We start from the raw sequence: 16,930 nt of genomic DNA on the forward strand, positions 1-16,930 counted from the left end.
ATTCCTCTTATTTCCTGGGTGTTAATGCTCACAGATGCAATAGTCCCTAAAATGCATTAAGAATATACTAAAGAAGAGTTCTTAACCCTTTTGGGGTGGATAGCATGACAGACCCCTAAAGAATCTGATGAAAGCTGTTGAAGTTTGCTCCTAAGCAACACATCTGTAAAAAGATGTTAACAATTCTTCTTTCTTTTAAGGCTGAGCTCCCAAAGGCCTAGAACAGCAAAACAAATGTCATATACTGCAATTAATTTAAAAATATTCAGGCCCATGTGGCCTGTTTAGCACAGAAGCATGTCCACAGGCCTTATTATATCTGGCCCGTGGTACCCTGTTATTTATGACCTCTGGTCTTAGAAATTCTAGGTCTATCACATCATCTGCCAGAGTCACTAGGAACCATAAATAAGCCCCAGACCAAGGAGAATCAGAAGGAAGAACTCATCAAACTTTTGAGACCTTGCCTACATGCAAGATGACAACTCATCTGTCAACCCTGCTGTGATAACTTGGCAAAGCACGTTCCTCTCCAGTGTATATTCCCATTTTCTCTGTTTCTCACAGGACCCATTCGTTAGGCAGGGGGTGGAAGGAGCTGCAAGGCAATAATAGGTGCCCGATGCCAGCAGAACTCCAGCTGTTGGCTGTGTCCTTAACAATGACAGGGAGGAATCAGGCAGTTTGTGTAGATGTGGTTTTCTTCACCAATTTCTCGATTTTGTTGGTGATTGCCAAATAGCTTCGCAGTTTTTAGTCTTGGACACAGGAATAAATAAACATGAAAGATTCCTGTTGGAGTCCAGCCAAGGACTCTGGAAATCACAGAATCAGTGACTGGAGAGGCCCTCTGACCACCCTCCACCCCCTTTCATTTGGCAGAGGAGGAATCTGAGGCCTGTGACGTTACAAAGCTTTTCTCTCACGGACAGGCAAGGGCTTGGGAGTGCACAGGGGTTTTCTGAGGCTGTGGCATGCGGAGTTCCACAGGGAATTCACAGGGCACAGGGAATTCAGTTGGAAAATGGAGTCTCCATATTGTACTTGTGTTGGAACAGGAAGACTCTCAGTCTTTCAGGTCAAATCTTGTGAGCACTTGTGGTAGCTAAAGGAAATTATGGTGATATTACGGAGGGGTTGTTGATACATTTCAGGTTCACAACTGGTATTGTGGACTTGACCTAGATAGACCAAAGCTGTACGCCCACTATGCAGAAAGGAGGAAGGCAGGATCTTTCCCCTTTGGAAGGGCTTAAGAGGGGATCTCAATTCTGTGCAACCAGCCTAGTATAGCCTTTCCCATCTCCAACATCAGTAACTTTCTAGGCCTCCTGGCCCCTGTCCTCAGTCTTCTTCTGAGAAGGACAGCTGGTACCTGGTGGAGACAATAGGACGTACACCCTCCCCTGGCAACCAGAGCCCCCTAGATACCAACTCAGCTCCTGAGAGCTGCTCCCTGATCCTGCCCACTGACCCCCTCTCTCAGGCAGATTCTGAGGAACCTTCTGACACTAACTCTGCTTCTGGTTACATGGTCCCTTCCAGCATTTCCACACAACCCTCCTTGCTCCCTCTGTCACATTCCCCAATCTCTTTCTGGTCTCTTCTTTCCCAGTGCTCTAGAATTCTATCAGAGGAGCCAGCTCTTCATCCTCAAATCGATTACTGATCATAAAACATTTTTTTCTTTTGCTACTCAAAATACCCAGGTTTTTGCAAAGAAAGCTTTTCCTTTTGAAAACAACTTTCTTTGCCAAGGGCCTCAGAAGTGTAGTTTGAAATTCAAGGCTGTGCCGCCACCTTTTCGTTTTCTCTGCGTTTTGCTGTAACAGCTGTACCCTGAGAGCAGCAGGCAGAACAGAAATCCTTGTCCCTGTGTGAAGGGGTGGAGGTGGGGGGTGTAGAGGGGTGGACTGAACTGCAGAATAATGCATAGGTTAATTTAAAACTTTTTATCTCGCTACACAGAGAATTAAGTCACCTCCCGCCCATCCCAGATGTTTGCAAACTGTCCAAATAATTAACGAGAAATGGGGGCCTTGTTACTTAAATTAGTGAGACTCTCATTCAACTTTCCATTCCATAAGCTGTTTTGTCGTGATTTGAATATAATTGATTTCACCCAGGAGGAGAAATATGTAGATATTTTCTACAGGAAGAATATTCTTAGAAAACAGCACTGGGACTTTGTATCTTTTCATAGGTTGTATTAAGGTGGGTTGTTCAGGTATCACCTACCCAGAAACAGAGAGAATTTGATGAGGGCCCTCACGGCTGAGAGAAGCAGTGAGAAAAAGAGCATGTTCTAAAACCAATAGGGACCTAAGGAGAATATATTGTCTGTGTCTTTCAAGGATGACTCTCGTTTATTCTCAAATATGTCCCTGAAGGAAACCTCTGTGTGTTTAATTGAGATACGGGATAGAGTTTGAGTAATTGGCAGCCACCCTACTGGGGAAAGAAAATCCTGCAGTGACCTCATTATTATTATTATTATTTCTAAACTCTGTTGTCATTACTCCAGTTGTGGATGTTTTACCTACTTAATAGTCCATTTCCGATTAGAGGTTTGTGATGTGAGAAGTGGGTAGGGGTTGCTTATTGCAGGTTTCAGCAAGTCCTTAGGAACTGCAAGGTCCTTTCAGGGCTGTGGATTCCCCCATTTTGCTGGTTTCAACGTTGACTAGGGCTGGGAAACCAGAGTCAGTCCCTGGCTTCCCCAGCCAGCTTTGGCTTTCCAGGTTCATGAGCCAGTTGGTCCCACCCCTTACCTGAGGTAGGTGTCACTCAACCTCAGGCCACCTTGATTTTTGGGAGGGCCCTCAGTGAATCAGGAGGCCTTAGTCTTCTCTCTTGTGGAGCTTACCCTGTCCCATCTGCAGTGTTTTTGCCTGTAGGCAGCCCTAGACTCTGCCATACTTTTTGCCCAATTCTTTGAGGAGGTTGGATTTTGCTCCCTTTGACACAGCTACTGACTGGAGTCCTTGATGACGAGGGACCAAATGCTGAAAACTCTAGGGCGTTGCATGTCAGCTTCCCAAGACTACTGCCAGATATCCATGGATAGTTGCTTCTGGTTTCAACTCTCCTCTCTCTTTAGCATAGCAGTATGGCTAAGGGTCTGTAGTGTGGGCTTTGCGGTCAGACTTCCTGGGAAGACATTTTCCCTAGGCCCCATTTTCTCTTTCTGAGGCTTCTATGTAATAGACATGGATTCATCGTATCTTCCTAGCTGAACTCCGGTTTTGTTCAGGTCTCCATCCTTCCTCCATAGAGCCACACACCTGAGGGAAAGTGAGTCTCTTAGCATTTGCTTCATGTCCCAATTATGTTCACTGAGAAGTGAAGGGAAATCTGCTATTGGTCAGCTCCCCGACCCTTAGGAGAGAGCTATGAGAAGAGTCACTTGTCCATCTAGATATTGAGTGGGACAACCTAGAGCTGCCATTCTTATCTTGCTACACTCTGAGGATGCAGCCACCACTGAGGATGGAAGTGCGTGGGCATAGGTAAAAACCTAGTTCTTGGGTGACATGGTTAAAGCACCGAATCCACCCAGTCCTGAGATCCGCTCTACTTCTGGATTTCCTCTCATAGAGAGAATACTGTAGTTCCTAATTAAGTCAGTTTGAGTAAAGGCGTTCTATTTCTTGCAGCCAAAAGAATCTTAACTTACCAGTAGCATTATTGGCAGTACTAACTGAGAACAAAGCATTTAAAATACTATGGCACAGTCAGCACATGTTGCCTATTAGTGTGATTCTTTTTATTGCAACTCATCTGACCCTCGTGGGCCTGCCTCTGGGGACTGGTCCTATCTTCCTGGACCGTTTTCCATTTAGTCCTGGCACGTGTGTTCATAAATCCTTTGCTATTGAAATTTCAGCATGTCCCATTCTCAGTCCTTCCTGAGCTATGATTACCAAGAGAGAGAAGAATATACATATGTGTCCACCGGAACCATTAGAGCTTGTCCTCAGAAACACTTGCATATAGAACAAGTGGGGCTAAAAGACATGGTTCATTCCTTAATCCTAAAGGCACCAGGTAGCATTTATTTTGGGCTTTTGTGTGTGTGTTCCCTTACTGGTAGTATTCTTTTAGGATTTTTCCACATGCCCCTCAGTTTCAACTCATTAATGCCTCCTTGGACCCAACTGAACTCCCATTTATTGTCTGGTTCCCTCTTCTGCTTTCTCTCTTGGTCTGCTCTCAGGTGGACATGTTTTGCATTACACTGGTTCATGGAGCCACCAGGAAGCCCTTATCTTTTTGCCCATCAGTCTTCAGTACTCATTTTCTACCTGTATTCCCTGTCTGTCCTCTCCTTGCTCCCATCACCATATAGACACACACAGCCTGGGGGTATGATGTGCGAAGTGTACCAAACGTGGGCATCCTTGGCACAGATATTTTATCATAGAGAACTAAAATGCACATCTATTCACAATGACCAAACATAATCTAGTTCATCTCATTAAAAATCACAAATGCATTGAACGTTACTAAAGTGAAGTTTAAATGATGCAATGCAGTTTCAAATTAATGTATGCCTAACACTTTCTTATGCTTAGCTTTCTCACAGGTGAGTTTTGAAGACTAAGTTCATTTATCACGTCAGGTTATCATTACCAATTTATTCATATGTTTGAGAGCCATGACGTTAGGAAGAACTCAGGTTGCCACCATGCTGTAACATTCAGTTTATGTTTTGGGCGGTTTGTTTAGTTTTTCGGAATGAATACAAAATTTTATGGGGAACTGAGAAGCCAAGAAGAATTGAGAATTCGTGTAGTCTGGAACAGAAAATAAAGAATTACATGTGTCAGCTGTCAGTTCAGCGTTAACATTTTAAACTCTATTAGGATTCTATCCTTAGGGAGTAGTGATCCCAACCTGAAGAACATTGTAATCGCCTGGTATTGTCTGGGAGATGCGTTATGTAGTCATCATGACTAGATTTAAACTTATTTCTTAAGCTAATTCAATGGCTAATTTTAGAGGCATCTATATGCAACATTCTCAAAGGGGAAAATACACATTCCCAATTCCTTACTAGGTCTAATAATAATTCCTCACATGTGTGTCATCCTTTATGATTATCTTACTGACATCACCTTGAAGTTCAATAACATGCTCTCTTGCTTAAGATAGTTAATTGTCTGTCACAGGATATGGTGGATGACCTAGAAAAACATGTAAATCTACAGGTAATTCTCAGAATCTGCTTGGCCAGCAGTTTTAACGTCAGTGTTTTTGTCTCGATGTGAATAAACTGCACATCTGATGGCTAGACAATTAGAATGTTTCTGCTCTCTTTTTGGACTCTTTCTGTGATGGAAGAGATGACGAGCAGTAAAAAAATTTGTGGAGACAGTTATTAAGCAGCTGTCAGGGTTTTATATTCATTATCTCATTTACGTTTTATGCTCAGTGGTACTTAACGTGTACTGCATGAGAATCACCCGGGAAAGTTTTCAACAAATTCCAGTATCCAGGCTATACCCCAGGATCAAGACCTTAGTATTTTCTGAGCTTCCCAGGGGATTTAAATTTTTCAGGATGAGAACCATTGCACAGTGTGGTCCCTTTGGGACATTGGCACTTGAGGCCCAGTAATTTTGATTTATTCAAGGTAATAGCCAAGTGTAGGTTTGGGAGGGAACATTTGAATGCAAATCTGTTAGTTTCCAAGCTTGATGCTCTCTTGTTTACATTTCAACTATAGTCTCGCAGGAAATTGGAGGGCATCGCATAAAAGCTTACATATTTAAAGAGCTTGGCACACTATGTTAACTAATTTTATTTTATTTTATGCCTTTTTCATCTTATTTCTTATGTGGTTGATTTTCTAGAAACTGTCCATGGCAAAAGACACTCATAGTATTGCTTTGGTTGAGCCCCAGTGGCTGTAGGATGCATGTTCCTGCATACCTCCAGAACCTCAAACTGCATATGTAGCTGTGATGAAGTTTCTGTGGCCCTTGCCACACCTTTGCCACTTCTAGCTGAGGCCTGAATGTAGTCAAGACAGCAGCCCCCAACCCACCCCTTCTTCTCTTGGTTTGCTGGGCTGCAGTGGTCACTGGCATTTAGATAAATAAAGGAATTAGGTTCCTGGGTCTCGGCAGCCAATTTCCTCTTGCCATTTTTAAACCTTAGAAGATTGCCTGACAGGACAGGAAACATTTCAAGTGAGACTGAGTTTTAAGGAGGAAACGAAGCAGGTGGCTTGTGTGAACACAGTAGGGTAGAACGTGAACTCTATTTGTTCTTCTGGTTGTTTAATCTCCAGGGAGAGTCTAGGTGTCACGCAGGGCAGCCTGCGGGGGTGGTCTCTGCTCCCGCTCCCCACATAAGAACGCAGGATGTGGTGAGGCCAAAAAGGAACACCCACGGAGCCATAGCTAGGGGAGTCATACCACTATAGTCTCACTGGAGGCTGGATTCACACGACGTGCGACCTGCTGTCCACTTTTCTGCCAACCCACCGACGACTCTCCTCACTCCGCTGCTTGCCAGCTCAGCCACCATCTTCTTGCTAACCCCCATTTGCTGTTAGTGTAGCCACGGCAGTTATATTAGTGGCCAACGGCTCACTGGTTACAGCTGATGGCCAACTAGCCACAGCTGATGGCCACCCAATCACAGTTGATGGCCATTTACTACCTGAGTCAGCACCTTTCCCCATGAGGCCGAGAGCCTGGAAACTGCACTCCTGCCTCTGTTCCCACACTAGGCCAATCAGGCTGCCTCTTCTTACTAAAATTCACTAAGGCCAGAGGCTACTACAGAAGTCAGAGATGGAGAGCATGGTGGAGAGAGAGGGAAGAGAGTGGGGAGCTGAGAAGGACTAAGCAATCGGAAAGCCCCTTAAAAGGATGTGCTATGCTAACGAAACCACTGGCGGCTAGGAGGCCACAGGCTACAGAGGCCAGATGCTCCCATGCTTGTCAATCGCAGTTTTGCAGGTAATTTCAGCACCCATGCTTCTCCCTGGACTAGGACTAAGCATTGCAGCTAACAGCGGGGGAAGGAAGAGACAGTGGAGGCTGTGGGCCTTTTTTATTTTAATCACCAAGACCTTTTAATCACCAAGTTCACAGAGCTCACTTTATTGGTTTCTCTTAACCATCAGTTCTGGATGGTAGTGGTGGATGTGCTTGGTTGGTGATGAAAGCAGCCAGAATAGTTGCTTGAATAGGTGCCCCTGCAGAGCTGGTGGGCAGGGACTTTCTGCCAACCTGATTTTAAATGCAGAACACGTCTTGATGGGGTAACAGACTTTCCAAGAATAACTGTGCCTTCAGGGAGGTAGCTTCTGACATAGTCTTCATCTTTGCCTCATTCTGGCAACTGAAAGAGCACACTGTGCCCTCCCAGTAGGAAATGGTGCAGGTAGCCTGCCTCCAATGAGGGAAATATGAAAATTTCTCTGAGAGGAAAATAATCTCAACCGTAACCGTCACAGTATTGTGGTTAAGTGGGCAGCCTCGGGAACCAGACACGCCTGTGGTTATAATCCAGGTGTGTCACCGCAGGAAGTAATTTCCTCTCTCCAAACTTCATTATATGTAAGCGAAGTACGAGCAAAAGCCCTGCTTCTCAAACTGTATTCGCATCAGTCACACCTGGAGGGCTTGTTAAATTGATATCTCTGGGCTTTGCCCCCAGAGTTTCTTATTCAGCAGGACTGGGCAGGGGAAGGCTTGATGATCTGCATTTTTAACTAGTTCCCTGGTGATGCTGACAGCTGCTTTTCTGCAGACCACGTTCATTTATTCCACGGATATTTATTAAACCGTGTGTCTAGTACTTCTGTAGACCTGGGTCATGGTAGTGAAGAAACGAAATCCTTATATTTAGTTGTAAGAGATGACGATAAACAAATAAGTAAATATGCAGTACAATAGGTGTGTAGCATGATAAGTAACGTTACAAATTAAAGCAGGAGAAGGGCGGCACCTAGTTGTGGTGAGAATATTGTTCTACACACTATGGTCAAGATAGAATTCACCAGTATAGTGACATTTGAGCACAAACCTGAAAGAGTGACCCAGACTTGCAGATATCTGGGGAAGAAATATTTTACACAAGCAAAATAGCAAGTCCAAGGGCTCTGAGGCAGTTGTATGGTGTATGTTTTTGAAGAAGTCAAGTGGCCACTATGCGTTGATGAGAAGTGATCATAGGAGAGAACTGGAGGAAATGAGGTCAGAAGTGTGGTTGAAGGAAGGGAAGGCATCCAGGATGCTGAGAGGGGCCTCTGAAACGGGAAGCCAGTGGAGAGTTTCATCAGAGGGGGAACCTGATCTAGCTTCCAGTATAAGAGGTTTACTCTCGCTGCTGTGCTGAGAATGGACTGTAGACGGATGAGGATGTAATTGTGGAGATTAGGTCAGAGGCTATTCTAATAACCTAGGTGATACTTAATGGTAGCTTGGATGAAGGTTGGGAGAAGGGGTTGAAAGTCTGAATAAATTATGTAACTAGAGCTAAAAAGATTTACTGATGCATATGATGTGGGATAAAGAGAAAAAGGAGGTGTCAAGAATTACCCCCAGGTTGGCTTGGCTGTCTGGAAAGAAGAGGTAGCTGTTGGCACAGACAGGGAAGACAGGGAGATGCAAGTCGTGCAGGCAAAGGGTGAACCCAGCAGGTTTGAGTTGCTCAATCCCTACACACGGCAAAGGAAGGCTGGTCTTCAGGACTGGTCCTTGGCCAGCTCCTCAGAGATGACCTCTGAGCCCTTGGAATATTCTGCCTGATCATAGTGTTCTGTATGTCTGAAGGTTTGGGCCCCGCTGCACCAGTGGGACCAGGTAAGTTTATCCTAACAGTGTGATTTATGGCGAATGCCTGTTTTTGCTTTGGGGGGCTGGAGTGTGAGTAACTGAGGTCAGTCATATGAGTGTTGCGTGCTTACATGACTGACCTGCCAGGAAAATTCTTGAACACCAAGGCTCCAGTGAGCTTTCCTCGTTGATAACACTGTACATATGTTGTCGTACATCATTGCTGGGTGAATGGAGTGTGTCCCCTATGACTCAACTGAGAGGGACACCGGAAGGATGAGTCTTTTATCTCTAAGGAGTTGATTTTGAATGTCCAGTTGACATAAAGACTGAGGCTGCCACATTGGGATGTACATGAGTGAGCATATACATTTTCCTGCAGAAGGAGAAGAAAAGAATGAAGCACACTGGCAATGCAAAATGGAGCTTTAGACCATGAAAGTTCAGCAAGAGAGACATGGGGACAGTCCAGTTTCCAAGAGCCCAGCTTTGCTTTTTACAATTGGATTCTATGAGATTCTTATGGAACCTTCCATTTTTCATGAATTTTTTTAAGTGGGTTTCTCTTCCTGGTATCTTTATAACCCTTGTCTAAGACTCTGTCAAACTCCTCTTTTTCTTTCTTGTTCCTTCTCTGTTTTCAAAGCCTTTTGTGACTTACTGCCTCCTGAAACTTCTGCCATTATATGATCATCATAAAACGTATAAGGTTAGAGAAAAAGAAAATTTCTTTTATAAAATGTATTAAGGCCATCATTGTCTCAACAAAGCAGTGTGCAATTCAGGAAAGATCACTGACTTTGGAGTGAGACACAGCTGGCTTTGAGTCCTGGCTCTACCACATACTAACTCTGTGATTATGGGCTGACTGTTTAACTTTTTGGAATCTAAATTTCCTTATCTGTAAAATGAAGATATTAGTATCTATCTCATAACACTGGGAGAAAGATGAAATGAAATAATGTAGCTAAAGATCTTGGTACAGTACTTGATACTGAGTTGGGGCTCAAGGCAAAGTAGATCTATAAACAGTGCACATTATTTTTATTATAGACTCAAAGCAAGAGGCATCAGGCTTTCCTGATGGAGGAATTATAGCAGATATCAGGTGGGGAGTAAGGGGGAAGCAAACCTTCTCTAGGTCTGGGGGAGAGATGGAAAGTGTGTTTGTTTGTTTCCAGGAAACATCTGTCTAGTGAAGTCTCAAGAGCTAAGGTCAATGATAGGATTGGGGCAAAGTCAGGTGTCACATATTCACAATACTTTGGAGGAGCTTTGAGTATATGCTGCAAAGTAGTAGGTTCAAGTGACAGGATCAAGACTGTATTTGAGAAATCCTCGTATGACTATCTGTGTGCTTACTCTCCCAGCGTTCCTGGTACACAAGAAGTTAGAGCTCTCTGCTGCTTCATCCTCCTCTCTTCTCAGAATTTTCTTTTGTGAAGTTGATTATGTTCTTCCTCTCAATTGTATTTAATATTTCCCTCTAGTATTGGTGAACTCTTAAGGCCTACTCCAAATGACCTATCCAACCTCTTCAATTATAGGTTCTCTCTCCTGCTTCTAATCTCCTGTAGTCCTTTTGTATATATATATATATATATATATATATATATATATATATATATATTTCCTCCATACCATTCAGCACTGTGTGTCCTGCATTACAATTATAGCACAACAGACATTATAAACATATAAGAGGTCACAGGCCCTTGCCCTATTCTGCGAAAGAGACTTTGCCTTTGCCTGTGTATGTTTCCCAGTTCCTAATGGGATTGCAGCATTGGTGGACTACTTCACTGGGCCTTCATAATGTAGAATTTGGAGGCTTGGAAGGGAGGGGTTGTGGCCACATTGTTGTTTTCCTATGCAACACCAGTTCATTCTTTGCTAACAGAACCGAGTTTGAGTCAGGTATCAAGCAGGTAGCAGAGCTCTTAGTTAAGGAGGGCCCCTCTCTAGTGCTAGGGGATGAATCAGAGTTAGCTTTATATAGTCACGGTGATCTCAATTCCTTTGCTAATGACCAAGGGGCAGCAGGTGACCCAGTTCTGGCCAATGAGATGTCAGGGGGAGTTTTCTGAGAGGTTTTAGACAGAGTTTTGCTTCCTGATAAAAGAGATATATGAGAAGTTCTTTCAGTTTTCCTTTTGGACAATTTGGGTGAGGATGTGGTGTAAGCAGCAGCAGATATCTTACAGATATGGTAGGAGATTTTGCCCACACACTGAGCAAGCTGAGCAGAGCGAGAAAGTAGGAAGAAACTGAGTCTAACTGAACCCCATCTCTTTCCTTTTGTACAGTGAAGTAATATATTGGGGTAAATTAACTTTCTGTTAAAAAATATCAAGCCCCTTAAATTCAGCAGCTTAAGGCCACGGATAATTTCCTATTCACATAATGTTATCCAAGCCATTTTGGATAATTCTTGTCCACATACTCATCCAGGGACCCAGGCTTCTTCCATCTTGTTGTTCTGCCTTCTCCTTTGCATCAGCGATTGGAAAGAGAAAGAGCATGGGAAGATATACATAGTAGAAGGTTTTCATGGGCCAGGTCATGATATGATGTTTCACTTCCACTCACATTCTATTGGACAGAACTGAAAATTTATAGATACCCCTGTCTAACTGCGTGAGAGGCTGGGAGATACAGTCTAGCTGTGATCCAAATATGGGGGACATTTTTTTTTTTTTTTTTTTGGTATAACATTACTGGATTCTGTTACAGATATTAAGTATCTTTATTGTTGAACCACTTTTAGCCAGATTTTCTGTTAACTCACATCCCAAAGCATCCAAACTGCTACTGAGATAAAAACAGGGAGACAGAGAAGAGGGAAGAGTAAAGAAAACAAGAGACATGCAGGCTAGATCTGGTGAAGAGGTTTTTTCCTTGATGAAGAAAAGAAACCTTTCAAAATCAGGAGTGGGAGAGGAACGTGAGGGTGGTGTGTATAAAAGAAGTGCTAGATCAGCTGTGGCACATGAAATCAAGTGGACAGTAAATAAAGGGAAAAACTTACTAAGTTTTTCTATATACTTTGTCTTTGGATCCCGTTTTCAGTGTTGAAGAAACTTTAGTTTCAATGTTTAATTTAAGAAACACTTTGATTTATGATGAAATTTGTTTTAGTTGTTTCACTGTTTCTTGATTCATGGCATTACCCTGAGACTGGATCACGCGAGTACCAGGGTTTATAAGGGTTACACAGTACACACTCTAGTCCATCCCACTAGAACAGGTAGCCCTTTGAAGGTGGGGGGTCAATGTGATGGAATATGGAGAGGGTGGAGGCAGCGATAACTGCTATAATATTACCAGAGATGAGAAAGGCCTCAGTTGAGAGCTTTCAAAATAATCTCCACTGTCTGAACTGGCTTTGGACATATGGACAGAACGCAGTGAACCAGACTTCCAAAAGTAGAATATAGGTAAGCATTGTTATTCTAGCAGGCCGTATGGTGAGATCCTGGCTCATAATTAAGTCCAAATTCTTTCACATGGAGCAAGGAGATCCAAGTAAGTCTTTCTTTTTTCTACCATTATCTTGTCTACTCTCGTCCAGTGCTATATCTTTTAATAAAAATATTGAATACATTTTTTTTTAATATCTAGAGAGGACCATTGTCTTTTACTTTTGCGGCTTTTGCATACACATCTCCCTTATACTTAAAATGTCTTTATTTTCTTAAATTTTCTTAAAATTTCCTTTATTTCCCATTTTCATGCACATCTCTCTACCATAAGCACAGTCCTCTTGTGTGAGAATGAAATTATCCTTTAGGTGTAGGATTAGAATGTCACTTCTTCAAGAAAGCATACTCTGCTCTTCCTGAACGGGGTTAGGTCCCCTTCTCGCATGCCCTTATAGCACCTTTACTTTCCCTATCATGGTTCCTGTCATAATGTATGACAAGTGCCTGTTGACTTGTCTGCTTCTCTAACTATACTAAACATTTCATGAGGGCAGGAATGTGTTCTTCCTATGCTCACAGTCTAGCATAGAGCTGACACCAAGTGGATGCTCTATAAAGACTTGTTAGCTGAAGAACTGCGTGAATGAATGGAAAGTTGCTATAAGCCTGAGATTGTGACCGAGTGGCTTTGGGTCAGACGACTGACTGCCTCTTAGAGCTTGAAGAGGGAGAGGAGCGTGGTTACGGCCTTGTGCTGGAGGTGGGTAGGTGTGCTACAGATGTAGGACATCAGTAATATAACCTGAGTAGCTGAAACCTGCTTTCTGATTCAGTGCCCATGCTGGGCTTCAGCAGGGTTTGCTATGGAAGTGAAAACAGAAAGACCCAAATAATTAAAATTGAGCAAGACAAAGTGAACTTTAAATGCTTATGATTAGGGTCTGCCTTTTTATATGCATAGTGAACACAATGAGCTAATTAGGAAGTTAACAGGCCCCTGATTTGAGCTAGTATCAGGCTTGATTGCATCTCATCATTATTATTACAAACAAGAGGTGAATTCAAATTAAAGTTTCCATGTCAATATGACATAAAGAACTGAAGCCTGTGGAGACCTTGATTGGATCCGATCTATCCCCCTTCCAAACACACATCACCCTTCCCCCCAGGGGAAATTGTAGCTTGTCCAGCCCTGAGGAAAGAAAGCTGGGTTTGGCACCCACATTGGAGAGACCAGGATAATCCTGAGTGGCAAATTATTCTGGCAGATGATGTTGTCAATATTTAGGGTGTTAAAAGAAAATTTTCCACAGACAATTTACTGATCTAGTAGACTTTTATTTAGTAATTCATGAACTGGGCAACATCCAATCTAGCAGATAGAAAGAAACTCTGAAGTCCTCCATAAAGCGAGAGATTTTTATAGACCAAAGTGAGAAGGAACAAGGGTATTATACCGGACATTTGCAGATTGGTTAAAGCGGGTTACTTTCCTTAGATGGAACAAAAGGAAGTCACAAAGTTGAATTAGGTAACTTGTGCCAGCAGGCAAGCACTGATTGGTTGACCCAGGCCTTCCTTTTCTGGGAAAGCTGAGCAAAGACATTTAGTTGAATTTTGGTTTGCTGATGTTAGCATAAGTGACTCCGTTTTGGGCCTCATCTGGTTACTTTAGCAAGAGTTGAGCTCATATTAATCAAAAAGCCTCCTGCAAAGTATATTTTGCATAATCAGAAAAATAAACCTTTTTCTTATTTCTGTATCTATCTTGGAGGGTAGAGCCTCCGAGTGCTCACACAGTTTCTGAAAGAAAAGGTATCAGTATGAATTTGGTGCAAGAATGAATGAACGAGTGAGTGAGTAGGGTCCTGTAAGTTAGTGGGTATTGGGAGATGAGGAGGAAGAGACTAGCACATCTTGCAGTCCTAAGTACCATGTGATATCATTCAGAATAATGAATCTTCTCTTTACTACAACTGAAATTGGCGAGATATCCTGCTGTTCCCACAAGTAGTTTTTACCTCTTATCAGTGGTAGAACCTTAAGTAAGGTGACTGAATCTTCCTGGCCCTTAATCCTTCTCACCAGTAGGATGGGAATAAAAATACATACATGCTTATAGGGATGTTCTGAGAATTAAATAAAGTAAGATATATAAAGTACTTGGCAAACAGTGGGCACTCAAGTAATATTCAGTTTCCTTCCCTCAGCAAATATCTCTGGGATAGTTGCATAGATTTAAAGACATTGGCTTGTAAGTGCTCTCTGGCAGGTCCTAGGTGTGGCAATGTAGTCATACAACCTTTTGTTTAGTCCTTGTAAGAAAGTGTCATCCAAAGAATTCCCTAAATCAAAAATATAGGATACTCCATATGTGAGATTCCTAGAGCACAGGAACGTGAAATGCAGCCAGGGCTGCTATCAGGCTGTAACCCAGCCAGAAAGGGGGAGGAGAGAAATTTCTAGGGGAAGGCAGCACGTATTGCCAAGGTCACTCTCTTTCTTGGGGCTGATGCTTGCTGGTCCAGCCTTCTGTAGCCAGAGGCTTCCCCTTTGGGAGGAGGCTTATACCCCAGGATGGATGTGAGGCACCTGCCATTTCATACTGATTCCTAGGATGAAAGGGAATCCTACATGGATGTCTTTTTATTTCTGTTTGTTTGATTCCAGAAGGATTGTTGGAAATTTCCCTTCCTTGTAATGTATCTGGTTGTGGAAGACAGCATTAGTTTTCTCCTTATGAGGATCTTCTTTATTGCCTGGCATATTTCTCTGCAGTGTCTTGAAACTGTAAAATTGGGAATGACAAAACATGCAGAAATGAATCATAGGTAAGAGTGATGGTTCAGAAGTGACAAAATGGGCTGTAGGTGGGATGCAGTTTAAAATGGAACATGAACATAACAAGGTTTTCTTTTCCTTATTCTTTCTCCCCTCCACCCCTACTTCCAACCTTTATCTAGGCACAGAGACAAAAGGTGAAGTGAGGAATAACATGCACTCCACTCACATGGGCCACGTGTGGGATCAAATCACAAAATCACACAATTGGGAGGAAGGAAAAGCGTAAAGGGTGAGACCAGGTATGAAGGCTGCAATGAATAAATATGAATTATATTGCTGAAGCCTGGATTGCATTATCCTCTCTTTCAGATAAGGAAGTGAGGGACAGGGAAAAATAAGAGGAGAATGAGATATGGAAAATGATACACTGTGGGCTTTTGGTTATAGAAAAAGTCAGGGAAAGGCTGAAATTCTAAGGAGGGGGGGATGGATCACATATTGCACTGGCATAGTTGGTGTGTCAGCTAGTTATTGCTATGTAACAAAGCACCCCAAACTCAGGGGCTTAGAACAACAATCATTTGGTCTTGTTTATGTGTCTGTTAGTTGCCCGGTTGAGACTGGGTTTGGCTGGCAGCTCTGCTTCAGGTTGTGAGTATCCCTGGACTTTGCTTCTTATTGCATATCGGGCTCCATTTGGTTGGTCTCTTTCATGTATATTCATTCTAGGACCTAGGCTAAGAGGGCAGCAGTAACTTGGGGAAACTTTTGTCATGTTGATGGCAGAAATCCGAGAAAGAGAACAGAAACAAGTAATGCCTCTTAAGGATTAGGCTTGGAATTGGCACCCTACCACTCTTGGCCCCATTCCATTCTTGGCTATTGTCGATATCGATGTGAAGTTGGAGGGGAAATACACTGCATTCTAGTAGGAAGAACTACTCAGTTACAAGGAAAACGGTGTGGATACAAAGATGGGTAAAGGCATGGAGTCATTATTCAATCTACCACAATTACTGTGTTCTCAACTTCTCATCTCATGCTTTTAGAAATGTCTAGGTGGGAAGACTGGATAACGCTACCATATGCCCACTGGGTCAAGGACTCAAGTTTCATTCCTTTGGGATGACGTGACATGAAGAGCAACATACTTCAAGAGAGGGCAGTATATAAATTCCTTTTATCCTGAAGGGCCATAGGATAGACACATTCAATTGCCCATTTGTGTTACTCACTTTAAATTGACTCACTGAGGAGTCACTATTGCTCTCTATGGGGGAGGGGTTTATTACAAAGTTTGATTGGCATCTGTAAGAGGACTGACAGAACGCAATTCAGGCCTCCCACACAGAGGTATTCCAGAAAAGTTGGTGACAAAGTACATTTCCATTTAGTGGATTGTATTTCCCATTTGATACATATGGATATGTGGAGTGAGGGGGAAATTCTCAACTCCTTGATTAAATTAATTGGTGATACATATTTTTTAATATTAAAAAGTATCGATTTGATTACTTTCTTTGTGTTTGGGGACTGGGTGTCAGTGTGCTTTGTCTGGTGTGAGCTATAGATTCCCAGCAGCGGTTTCCTCTCAGACACTTTGCTATCTTCAGTGTCTCATCTTTGCCAATAGCTGACATTGGCTCCTTTTTTCTGCCCCCACATCATTGGCTTTGGTGTTCCGATTAAAAGATGACTTTAGGGTGGCCAGTTAGCTCAGTTGGTTAAAGAGTGGTGATAATAACACCAAGGTTGCAGGTTCGATCCCTGCATGGGCCACTGTGAGCTGTGACCTCCTTAAAAAAAAAAAAAAAAAAAAAAAAAGATGGCCTTATATTTAAGGTGATCTTACTATATTGTTTTTCATTTCTATTATTTGTCCTTCCCTGTTTTTGTAATTAGCTCACCTATTTTATTGTAAAAGAAAAT

This window comes from Rhinolophus sinicus, chromosome 5 (assembly GCF_057876585.1).
Source record: "Rhinolophus sinicus isolate RSI-liver-muscle chromosome 5, RSI-T2T, whole genome shotgun sequence".
NCBI lineage: Eukaryota > Metazoa > Chordata > Mammalia > Chiroptera > Rhinolophidae > Rhinolophus > Rhinolophus sinicus.